Source organism: Artibeus jamaicensis, unplaced genomic scaffold (genome assembly GCF_021234435.1).
Source record: "Artibeus jamaicensis isolate MK-2021 breed Jamaican fruit bat unplaced genomic scaffold, CSHL_Jam_final contig_477, whole genome shotgun sequence".
NCBI lineage: Eukaryota > Metazoa > Chordata > Mammalia > Chiroptera > Phyllostomidae > Artibeus > Artibeus jamaicensis.
This window is the reverse complement of record NW_026521854.1, coordinates 7,250,795-7,262,675: the sequence shown is the minus strand read 5'-3', so window position 1 is coordinate 7,262,675 and position 11,881 is coordinate 7,250,795.

The following is an 11,881-nucleotide window of genomic DNA, read 5'->3' as shown; positions in this document are numbered from 1 at the left end:
GGGGCTGCTCCTCAGGAGGCAGATCACCCAACACCATTCCATCCACCAGTATAGAATCCCGATGAAAAGTTATGCAACCCGGAGCTAGTCACTGCCCCTCTCTGCACCATCCACATTACTTTCTCCAAATCCTGACCTGGCAATGGATCCTGCAAAGAGTAGGTCAAACCCATGGTTGCCTCAGCAACTCAGAGGCCCCACAGCATGAAAAAAAAAATCTAGAGAGGTAAAGGTTTTCTTCTTCTTTAAAAGAAATATATTCACATTGCTCTGAAATCTCATTTGTTTCATCAAGAGTAAATCATAGAAAAGTTTCCTCGGTAGTGATCATAAATCTTATTTATCTTTTGATTTTTTTTAAATATGGCTTTTCTTGTTCATTTTTATCACAAAGTATTAAGTTTAAAGAGTCAGATTGTTCTGGAAGGCTTGTTATGAAAATCTACAGCCCCCCATGGATCCCATGTATTATGAAATCAAGAAAAACATCAACGCAATCATGGGGGGGAGATGAACGGCATTGGGTGTTAGGGTCATTGGCAACTTGGGCTGTTAAGGAATTCACAAAGAGAAGAAAATGCAGAGAGCAAAGTTTTTGTTTTCCTTTCCCAAGAGAGGGAAAGGGCTAGGTGCGCAGATATGCACCAGCACCAGCCCCGAGGGGTCGGGGCTTTTACCAGGCAACTGGGGCGGTGGTAGAGCAGGATGTTTCACTTGGTCTTGCACATGCTTTACAGCTTGTCTCGGTGTTATCTCAACGTTACCCACGGGTGCAGGGTCCAGTTGCTTGGGTCTGGTACGTCCTGTTTTGTAAGTCCCGGAGCCTCTGTGCCTCAGGGCGCTTCCAGTAATTTCCTAGTCCTGAGGATAAAGGCTCAAGAAACAGGGACCTGTCTGGGGCCACGCAGTGGATTGAGTGCCAGCCAGCCTGTGAAGGGAAAGGCCGAGGATTTGATTACCAGTCAGGACACATGGGCTGTGGGCTAGGTCCCCAGTTGGGGGGGGTGTGAGAGGCAACCGATGGATGTATCTGTCATACATCAATCTGTCTCTCCCTCTCTTTTTCCCTCAAAAAAAAAAAAAACAACCCCAATTTGGGTCAGTCATGCTTTATGGGGTCCAGCTAGCCTGCAAAAGAGGATCTGAAAAGGGGCTTGTGTCCCATTATTGGGGGAGGGTGTGGACTCAAAGGTGTTAGGGAATGGGGAGATGTGAATGAAAATAAACACCTGGACAAGCCTCCCTCTCGTCCGCTTTCAGCATCCATGGTCCCCAATGCTGTTCCTTCAGACTGAGTCAGCCCCTCTGTGTCCCCTTTTAGCACTCTGGCCCCTACCCTGCCCTCCCTCCACTACCAAGGGATCTAACATCCAGCTTCTCCGCACAGTTCACACCCCCCCCCCCATAGCTCCCTATTGCCCTCAGAACAAAATCAATCTGGTAACAAGAAGCCAGCTCTGGTTCCCTTCTCCTTTCTCCCCCTCCCCTCCTCATCTCCACACCCAGTGAGATGAGGACTTAAAGCCTGGTGGAGCAGAGTTCAAGTTCTGTCCTTGCTGTTCACCAGCTAACCCTGGGCAGCTCTGTCACTTTTGTTTCGGTTCCCTCTCCATGAAAATGGGTGTTTGAGGATGTGGGTGGTGCTGGGTGCTGTAAAAGCACTGCCCTTGATGGGAGGCCAGGGCAACTGCAGGCTAAGGGTCCCCTGCCCAGGTGGGGTTGCTGGTGGAGGCCCATGTTGGATGTAGGGAAAGAGGCACCCAGGTTGACCATTAACGGGCAAAATGAAAACACACTTGAGGTGTGCAGGGACCACAGGCAGCCCACAGATTGCGTCTATTGGGGAGAAGAGTCCACCCCAGAAAGCAAACAGTGGCTTTGTGTCCCCAAGGGACCTGGTCACACATTAATATTGGGTCTCCACCCCAGCCCACCTGGCCACCACCACATCTGCACGAAGGTGCAGGGCGTTTGCTGAATTCAGTTCTTGCTCAAACATTTGTTTTCAAGACAAGACAAATGCAGAGGCCCCATGCACTTTAGTCAGGGTCAGAGCCCACAGCTGGGGCAGAGGAGGGGCAGAGGAGGGGCACATGTATGGGGCACGTGGCTGGACCTGAGGGCTTCTCTCCAAGCCTGAGACTCAGGGCCAGGAGTCCTACAGCAGGAAGCCATGCTCCAGTCAGAGCATGGGCCATGGACTCAGGTCCTCCTGCCTTCACCACGGAAAGCAATGAAGCACTGACACAGGCTGCAGTGAATCTTGCAGACATCCTGCTCAGTGAGTGAAAGAAATCAGACACGGAAGGTGACATAGTGTGAGGTTCCATTTATATGAAATGTCCAGAACAAAGAAATCCACAGAGACGGAGAGTGGATTGGTGGTGGCCGGGGGTTGGGAGAGGGGGATGGGGAGTGACTGCTAGTGAGGATGGGGCTTCCCTTTGAGGTGGTGGGAACGGTTTGGAACCAGGTAGAGGAGATGGCTGCACAGCATTGTGAACATGTTAAATGACTGGATAGTTCATTTACTTGGCTAATTTAATGTCAAGTGAATTTCACCTCAATAAACAAACAAACTAACTAACTAAATAACTAATGAAAAAAGACTCCCAGCCGTTATGGAAAATGGTATGGGAGTTCCTCAGAAAATTAAACACAGAACTACCATATGCTCCAGCAATACATTTCTGGGATTATGCCCAAAAGAATTTAAAGCAAATATTGAAAAGATTTTTGCACACCTATCTTCATAGTGGCATTACTCCAAATAGCCAAAAGGTGGAAGCAACCCAGTGTTCACTGACAGATGAATGGGAACAAAATGTGTGTATTCACACAGTGGGACATTGGTCAGCCTTAAAAAGGAAGGAGATTCTGACACCTGCTACAGCATGAATGAAGCTCGAGGACATTATGCTGAGTATAATAAGCAGTCACAAAAGAACAAACACTGTGTGATTCCTTTATATGAGGTCCCTAGGGAAGTCAGATGCATCAAGACAGAAAGTAGAATGGTGGGCACCAGGTGCTAGGGGAGGAGGATGGGAAGTCAGTGTTTAATGCAGACAGATTTTCAGTTTCGAAGATGAAGTTCTGTGAATGGATAATTGGGATTTTTGTGCAACAGTGTGAATGTACTCAATGCTGCCTAACTGTGCAATTAACATGGTTAAAATGTGTGAAAATTAATAATGGGAAACCTCATTTAAAAAATATTTTATTTATTTCTTTTTAGAGAGAAGGGAAGGGAGGATGAGAGGAAGAGAAACGTCAATGTGTGGTTGCCTCTCATGCACCCCCTACTGGGGACCTGGCCCACAACCCAGGCATGTGCCCTGACTGGGAATCGAACCAGCAACCCTTTGGTTTGCAGGCCAGTGCTCAGTTCACTGAGCCACACCATCCAGGGCAGGAAACCTTATTTTAAAATGGAGTAGGGGGTACTTCTGGTTGAGATGGCGGTGTAGGCAGATATGTCTCACCTCTTTGAACAACCACATCAAAATTACAACTAAAATATAGAACAACCATCACTCAAAACCATCAGAAATCGAGTTGAATGGACATCTGCCAAATATGGAATTAAAGAAACCACATCCATCCTGACTGGTAGGAAGAGCGCAGACATGGAATAGGTTGGTCCCACACCCATGTGGATAAAAATTTGAGAGGGAGCCCTGGCTGGTGTGGCTCAGTGGCCTGAGTGTAGCCTGCAGACCAAAGGGTTGCTGCTTTGATTTCCAGTCAAGGCACATGCGTGGGTTGTGGGCCAGCCAGGTCCTCAGTATGGGGCACTCAAGAGACAACCACACATTGATGTTTCTCTCCCTCTCTCCCTCCCTTCCCCTCTGTCTAAAAATAAATAAATAAAATATTTTATAAAATTTCAAGAGGGATATTTTGGGAGTGATGGAGTCCCAGCCCCACACCAGAACCCCCAACCCAGGGTTCCAGTGCCAGGAAGGTAAGTCTCCTTAACTTCTGGCTGCAAAACCAATGGGGATTGAGTCAGTGGAATAAAATTCTAGAACCCCCAAAGTTCCTCTTAAAGAACTCACACACGGATTCATCTACTCAGGTTCACTCCCTCTAAGTTCTAGCACAGGAGTAGCAGCTTGAAAGGCCCCATTGGCATTCAGGGAGAAACTGAACTGTCTGGCATCAAGGCGAACAGAGGCCATTGTCCCTTTTCTAAACCCTCCCCCCAACATAGCCAACGGGTGCCATAACTGAGACTTCATCAACCTGGCTAATGCTGTTTGATCCACCTTGGAGAACCCCAGAGGCTCCCTCACCCAATTTATGGGCCCACCCAAACTATTTTTCCATATGAATAGCTGATCCTGGCTCATGGTTCACAACTTCCTAAATCCTATCAAATAAGCATTAGCAGGGTCAGTAAGTCCCAGGCCCAGCACTAGCATCAGCCAGTTTAGATTTACAGCTTGGCTTTGCCTGGAAATTTCCAAGCCCAGCACAAGTTGCAGCCATCTCAGATTGCTTTGTGGCTCAGGCTGGGTGGGCCTGGGCAAAACACAGGTGAGGGCTGAACTTGGCCTGCAACACCCTGGAAATCCCAGGGCCAGCGCATCCAGTGCACAGCCGCAGACTGTGGTGGAACACCACTACCCTGCCCCTGCACAGTTGATCCTCCACAGAGGGAGGAGGCTGGTGGTGAGTGGTCACAGCCAATCCTTGCAACTGACTAGCCTGGGTAAATCCCTCTCATCAATCTGCCAACAGCACCCAAGGCTCAGCTACAAAAGCAGGGTGTACACAGCCCACATGAAGTACGCACCTCAAGTACCCAGCTTGGATGAAAGGGGAGGCTATGCCACTGGGCCCTACAGGACCCTACTATATTAGGCTGCGTTACCAAGACATGGAGTAAAAGCAGCTCTACCTAATACATAGAAACAAACACAGGGAGGCTGCCAAAATAGGATACAAAGAAACATGGCCCAAATGAAAGAGCAGATCAAAACTCCAGAAAAATAGTTAAGTGAAATGGAGATAAGCAATCTATAGGTGTAAAGTTCAAAACACTGGTTATAAGGTTGCTCAAGGAACTTAGTGAGGACTTCAACAGTGTAAAAAAGATCTAGTCAGAAATGGATACACTAATTGAAATAAAGAAAAATTTACAGGGAAACAACAGTAGAGTAGATGAAGCCAAGAATCAAATCAATGATATGGAATGTAAGGAAGCAAAAAACAACCAATCAGAACAAAGAGAAGAAAAAAGAATCCAAAAAATGAGGATAGTATAAATAGCCTCTGGGACAACTTTAAGAGGTCCAACATTCACATCATAGGGGTGCCAGAAGGAGAAGAGATAGAGTAAGAAATTGGAAATCTATTTGAAAAAGTGATGAAAGAAAACTTCCCTGATTTGGTGAAGGAAATAGACATGCAAGTCCAGGAAGCACAGAGAGTCCTAAACAAAATGAATGCAAAGAGGCCCACTCCAAGTCACATCATAATTAAAATGCTAAAGATTAAAGATAAAGAGAGAATCTTAAAAGCAGCAAGATAAAAGAAGTTAGTTACTTACAGGGGAGTTCCCATAAGACTATCAGTTTATTTCTCCAAACAAACTTTGCAGGCTGGAAGGGATTGGCAAGAGAAAGTCAAAGTCATGAAAATCAGGGACTTAACGAGCCAAGATTACTTTACACAGCAAAGCTATCATTTAGAATCAAAGAGCAGATAAGGAGCTTTCCAGACAAGAAAAAAACTAAAGGAGTTCATCATCACCAAACCATTATCACATAAAATGTTAAAGGGGGACGGGGATGGGTGGGGAGAAAATACGGACAACTGTAATTGAACAATAAAATAATTTCAATTAAAAAAATGTTAAAGGGACCTATTTAAGAAAAAGAAGATCAAAATTATAAACAATAGAATGGAAAACAAATAAACAAATTTATCAACAATTGAATATAAAAAACAAACTAAGCAAACAAAAAGAACAGAGACAGAATCATGGACACAGAGACCGTTTTTGATGGTTGCCAGGAGGGAGGGGGTTGTAAGGGAGTTGGGTGAAGAGGTGAGGGGATTAAGAAGTACAAGTAGGTACTTAGAGAATAGCCAGGGGGATGTAAAGTACAGTGTAGGAAATGGAGTAGCCCAAGAACTTAAACATATGACCCATGAACATGAACAATGGTGTGGGGAATTGCATGAGGGAGCGGGGCGGGGGGTGGGTGCTGGGCAAAGGGGGAAAACCAGGACAACTGTAATAGCATAATTAATAAAATATGTTTTCAATAAAATAGGAGGTCAGAAGGGGGAGCCCACAGGCACTGTTATTCCCTGTCATGTGCAGGCCCAAACACAAGAAGGGTCAATTAGGGGCCTCAACAGGAAGAGATGCAGTTTGTAAGTGGATACTGTTTTTCTACTTCACCAGAAGGAAGAAAAATTTCCATACTTAGCCAATGAGAAAACATCACCACTCTGAACTCTCATTTACCTCCAATGGACTTTTGTTAAAAATAACCCCATTCAGGTAGCAACTGGCAGACCCAGTGAAGGTGCAAGGCGGCAGGCTGACCGTGGTCACACATTTGCGTGCAGATAAACCAGCAAAGGACCAGTCGTGAGACACACCGTGCAGGCCCCAGCGGTGGGAAGAGGCAGAGAAGACCACCATTGTTCCCTCTCAGACCCCGCCCCCACATACAGCATCACAAACCAGGGACCTGGGTGGCCCAGCCCTGGTGAACAACTAAGACTCCTCTCCTCCTACGTAACAGGCGTGAATAGATCAAAAAATGGCTCAGGAAGAACTCAAAGCCCCAGAGCCCATAAATCTAAGCGAACAAGAAATTGCCAATCTATCAGAGGCAAAGTTCAAAACCCTAGTGATCAGGATGCTCACAGAACTGGTTAATTTTGGTCGCAAAGTAGATGAAAAAATGAAGACTACACTAAGTGAAATGAAGGAAAATGTACAGGGAACCAATAGTGATGGAAAGGAAACTGGGACTCAAATCAATGGAGTGGACCAGAAGGAAGAAAGAAACAACCAAACAGAAAAGTATGAAGAAACAAGAATTCAAAAAAATGAGGAGAGGCTTAGGAACCTCCAGGACATCTTGAAACGTTCCAACATCTGAATTATAGGGGTACCAGAGGGGAAGAGGAAGAGCAACAAGTGAAAAACTTATTTGAACAAATAATAAAGGAGAACTTCCCCAATCTGGCAAAGGAAATAAACTTCCAGGAAATCCAGGAAGCTCACAGAGTCCCAAAGAAGGTGGACCCAAGCAGAAATACACCAAGGCACATCATCATTACATTAGCCAAGATTCAAATGAAGGAGAGAATCCTAGAAGCAGCAAGAGATAAGGGGACAGTCACCTACAAAGGAGTTCCCATCAGACTGTCAGCATATTTCTCAAAAGAGACCTCACAGGCAAGAAGGGGCTGGAAAGAAGTATTCCAGGTCATGAAAACCAAAGACCTACATCCAAGATTGCTCTATCCAGCAAAGCTTTCATTTAGAATGGAAGGGTAGATAAAGTGCTTCTCAGATAACATCAAATTCAAGGAGTTCGTCATCACCAAGCCATTATTATATGAAATGTTAAAGGGACTAATCTAAGAAAAAAAAGATAAAAAAGAGGAACAGTGAAAGGACAGCAAACTTACAGTTATTAAGAACCACACCTAAAACAAAAGCAAACTAAGAGGACAGCCAGATCAGGAGCAGAACCATAGAAATGAAGATCACATGGAGGATTAGCCACAGGGGAGTGGGAGAAGGAGAAGGGGGAGAAGGTACAGAGAATAAGTAGCATAGACAATAGGTGGAAAATAGACAAGGGGGAGGGCAAGAATAGTATGGGAAATATAGAATCTAAAGAACTTGAGACACTTGGTCATAAACTAAAGGTGGGTAATGGTGGGGGAGGGGTGTGCTGGTTGGAGGGGAATGAAGGGGGGGAATAGAACAACTGTAATGGCATAATCAATAAAATATATTAAAAAAAATAACCCCATTCACCCTGGTTGGATAGCTCAGTTGGTTAGATCATTGTCCCAATACACCAACATTGTGGGTTCGATCCCTGGCACATATAAAAACCAACCTCCCTGGCCAGGGCACATACAAGAATCAACCAATGAATACATCGATAAATAGAAAAACAAATCGATGTTCTCTCTCTCTCTTCCTCTCCCTCTCCTTTCCTCTCTGTCAAATCAATCAATCAATTTTTATTTTTTAAAAGATTTTATTTATTTATTTTTAGAGAGAGGGGAAGGAAGGGAGAGAGGGAAACACCATTGTGTGGTTGCCTCTTGTGAGCCCCCTAATGGAGACCTGGTCTGCAACTCAGGGATGTGCCCTGACTGGGAGTCAAACCATTGACCCCTGGTTCACAGGCCAGCACTCAACCCATTCAGCCACTCTAGCCAGGGCAAATTTTTAAAAATATATTTTATTGATTACGCCATTACAGTTGTCCTATTCCCCCCTTCATTTCCCTCCACCCTGCACATCCCCTCCCCCAACATCCTCCCCTTTAGTTTATATTCATGTGTCTCAAGTTCTGTAGATTCTATATTTCCCATACTATTCTTGCCCTCCCCCCTATCTATTTTCTACCTCCATCTATGCTACTTATTCTCTGTACCTTTTTCCTCCTTCTCCTCCTCTCACTCCCCTGTTGCTAACCCTCCATGTGATCTTCATTTCTATGGTTCTGCTCCTGATCTGGCTGTCCTCTTAGTTTGCTTTTGTTTTAGGTGTGGTTCTTAATAACTGTAAGTTTGCTGTCCTTTCACTGTTCCTCTTTTTTATCTTTTTTTTCTTAGATTAGTCCCTTTAACATTTCATATAATAATGGCTTGGTGATGACGAACTCCTTGAATTTGATGTTATCTGAGAAGCACTTTATCTACCCTTCCATTCTAAATGAAAGCTTTGCTGGATAGAGCAATCTTGGATGTAGGTCTTTGGTTTTCATGACCTGGAATACTTCTTTCCAGCCCCTTCTTGCCTGTGAGGTCTCTTTTGAGAAATATGCTGACAGTCTGATGGGAACTCCTTTGTAGGTGACTGTCCCCTTATCTCTTGCTGCTTCTAGGATTCTCTCCTTCATTTGAATCTTGGCTAATGTAATGATGATGTGCCTTGGTGTATTTCTGCTTGGGTCCACCTTCTTTGGGACTCTGTGAGCTTCCTGGATTTCCTGGAAGTTTATTTCCTTTGCCAGATTGGGGAAGTTCTCCTTTATTATTTGTTCAAATAAGTTTTTCACTTGTTGCTCTTCCTCTTCCCCTCTGGTACCCCTATAATTCAGATGTTGGAACGTTTCAAGATGTCCTGGAGGTTCCTAAGCCTCTCCTCATTTTTTTGAATTCTTGTTTCTTCATACTTTTCTGTTTGGTTGTTTCTTTCTTCCTTCTGGTCCACTCCATTGATTTGAGTCCCAGTTTCCTTTCCATTACTATTGGTTTCCTGTGCATTTCTTTTCATTTCAATTAGTTTAGCCTTCATTTGTTCCTCTAATTTGTGACTAAAGCCAACCAGTTCTGTGAGCATCCTGATCACCAGTGTTTTGAACTGTGCATCTGATAGGTTGGCTATTTCTTGGTTGCTTTGAGTTATTGGCTCTGGGGCTTCAAGTTCTTCTTGAGCCATGTTTTGGTCTGTTCACGCCTGTTCACCAGGGCAGGGCAACTCAGTCACTGGGTTGTCAGGCTGTATGTGGGGGTGGGGTCAAAGAGGGACAATAGCGGTCTCCTCTGCTACTTCCCACCACTGGGGCCTGCCCAGTCTGTCTCACTGCTCGCTCCTTCTCCTGGCTAATCTGCGCACGAATGTGTGACCTTGGTCAGCCTGCTGCCTTGTGCCCTCACTGGATCCGCCCATCACTACCCCACACCTGGGATCCGCCCATGGCTGCCTGTATGCCTAGGTGGTCCAGGGGATCTTTCCTTCCCAACTGCCCTCCACCGCTGGCTCCGCCCCTCTTACCCATCTGGATGAATGGTTTGTTGTTGTCGGACTTCTGTTTAGTTCAATTTTGGTTGTGTTTTGGTTGCGTTTTTGTTACTAAAACTTTGTTGTCTTTAAACTTGGTTGTGTGAGGAAGCACAAGTTTCCACCTATGCCTCCATCTTGGCCGGAAGTCCCAAATTTTTAATTTTAAAGACTTTATTTATTTATTTTTAGAAACAGGAGGAAGGGATGGGGAGAAAAACAGGGAGAGAAACATCGACGTGTGAGCAAAATAATGAGTGGCTGACCCTTGCACATGCCAGGCCCACAACCCAGGCCTGTGCCCTGACCAGCACCTGAACCTTCGACCTTTCACTTTGTGGAATGACACTCAATCTACTGAGCCACACCAGCCAGGGCTGAGGGTAAGTTTTGTCCTTTATTCAAGCTCTGCTCTCTTTACATTTCTAGCTCTTCAACTTTATTTGGGATCTGTTCTTGGTTTCCTAAGGGCTTTGTCCTTTTGGGAACTACTCTTTTAGCCTTTGGCCACAGTCCTTGGGAAAACACTCTTCTATTGGAAGTATGTGGACTTTTCTTTTGTTCTCTAGAGAAACCTCTGAGGAGAGGGACTCAGGTCATCTAAATGGGCCCTTCAGGGACCCTGGCCAGTTTTATGTCCAAAATCAGCACCCCTTCAGGTGTATTTCTCACTAAATGGACGAATTTAATCAAAAGTAATTTAGAGCACCAGTGGCCATTCTAGGGAACTCTTAATCTACCCATACTTACTTTTCTGAAAACTGAATTGGAAAGCCATGGCTCTAAAATTAGCAAAACTAAATGGGACACCTATTTGATTGGTGTCTTGAGGCTTCCAAATGTTTGCAACACTGCCAAGCAGGTGGCTGTCTAGAAAGCATTGTCGGGTGGAGTTAGATCCTCCTGCTCTTTGGTTGCAGTTGTTGGGTCCTGGTTCTGCAGCGGAGATTCAGACTTTGCACAGACTGCACTGTGGCTACTCCCAGAAACAAACTCATTATTAGTCCTTATAATAGGGCCTATATTCGCTACGTACTGATGCTTAAGAAACCAAACCATGTACTGCTGTATGACCCCAAAACCTAGCAGCTAAAAACCACAAACATTTATCTTATAGTTCCTGTATGTCAAGAATCCGGAGTGGTTTAGCTGGGTACATGTGGCTTAAGGTGTCTTTTGAGGCCTCGGTTGAGGTTTTGGCCAGGGCTGTGATCAGCTCAAAGGTCAGCCAAGGATGAAGTATCCAATTCTGTGTTCTCTCTGCCTCATGATATGTCAACTGCCTTCCATCAATATAAGTGGCCCAAGAGAGAAGACTACCTAAGAGAGACCACAGTGTTTTTTTTAAAGCTTAAATATATTTGTCTTATGTAATGAGACAGATAAGACAGATATATTTGTCTTATGTAACGAGAAATCAAGAATTAGCCCTGGCTGGTGTGGCTCAGTGGACTGAGTGTTGCCCCGCAAACCAAAGGGTTGCTGGTTTGATTGCCAGTCTAGGACACATGCCTCGGTTGTGGGCCAGGTCCCCAGTAGGGAGTGGGCGAGAGGCAACCACACATTGATGTTTCTCCCCCTCTCTTCCTCTCTCCCTTCTCCTCTCTAAAAATAAACAAATTAAAATCTTAAAAAAAAAAGAAATTTAGAAGTAGGAAGTTACATGGGTCCCTTCACCTGCTCCATGATGCCACAGACTTTTTCTTTTTGAGGCCACCATCTTTTGTCTGTTCTTTTTATTCCCCAGGCTCGTTGCCTTCTGATTGCAAAATGGCTGCCACACCTCCAGGTATCACATCCACATTCACAGAAGAAAGAATGGGAAGCCAACTGCATCTTCCTTTTATCAAGATGGAAAAACCTTTCCTAGAAATGCCA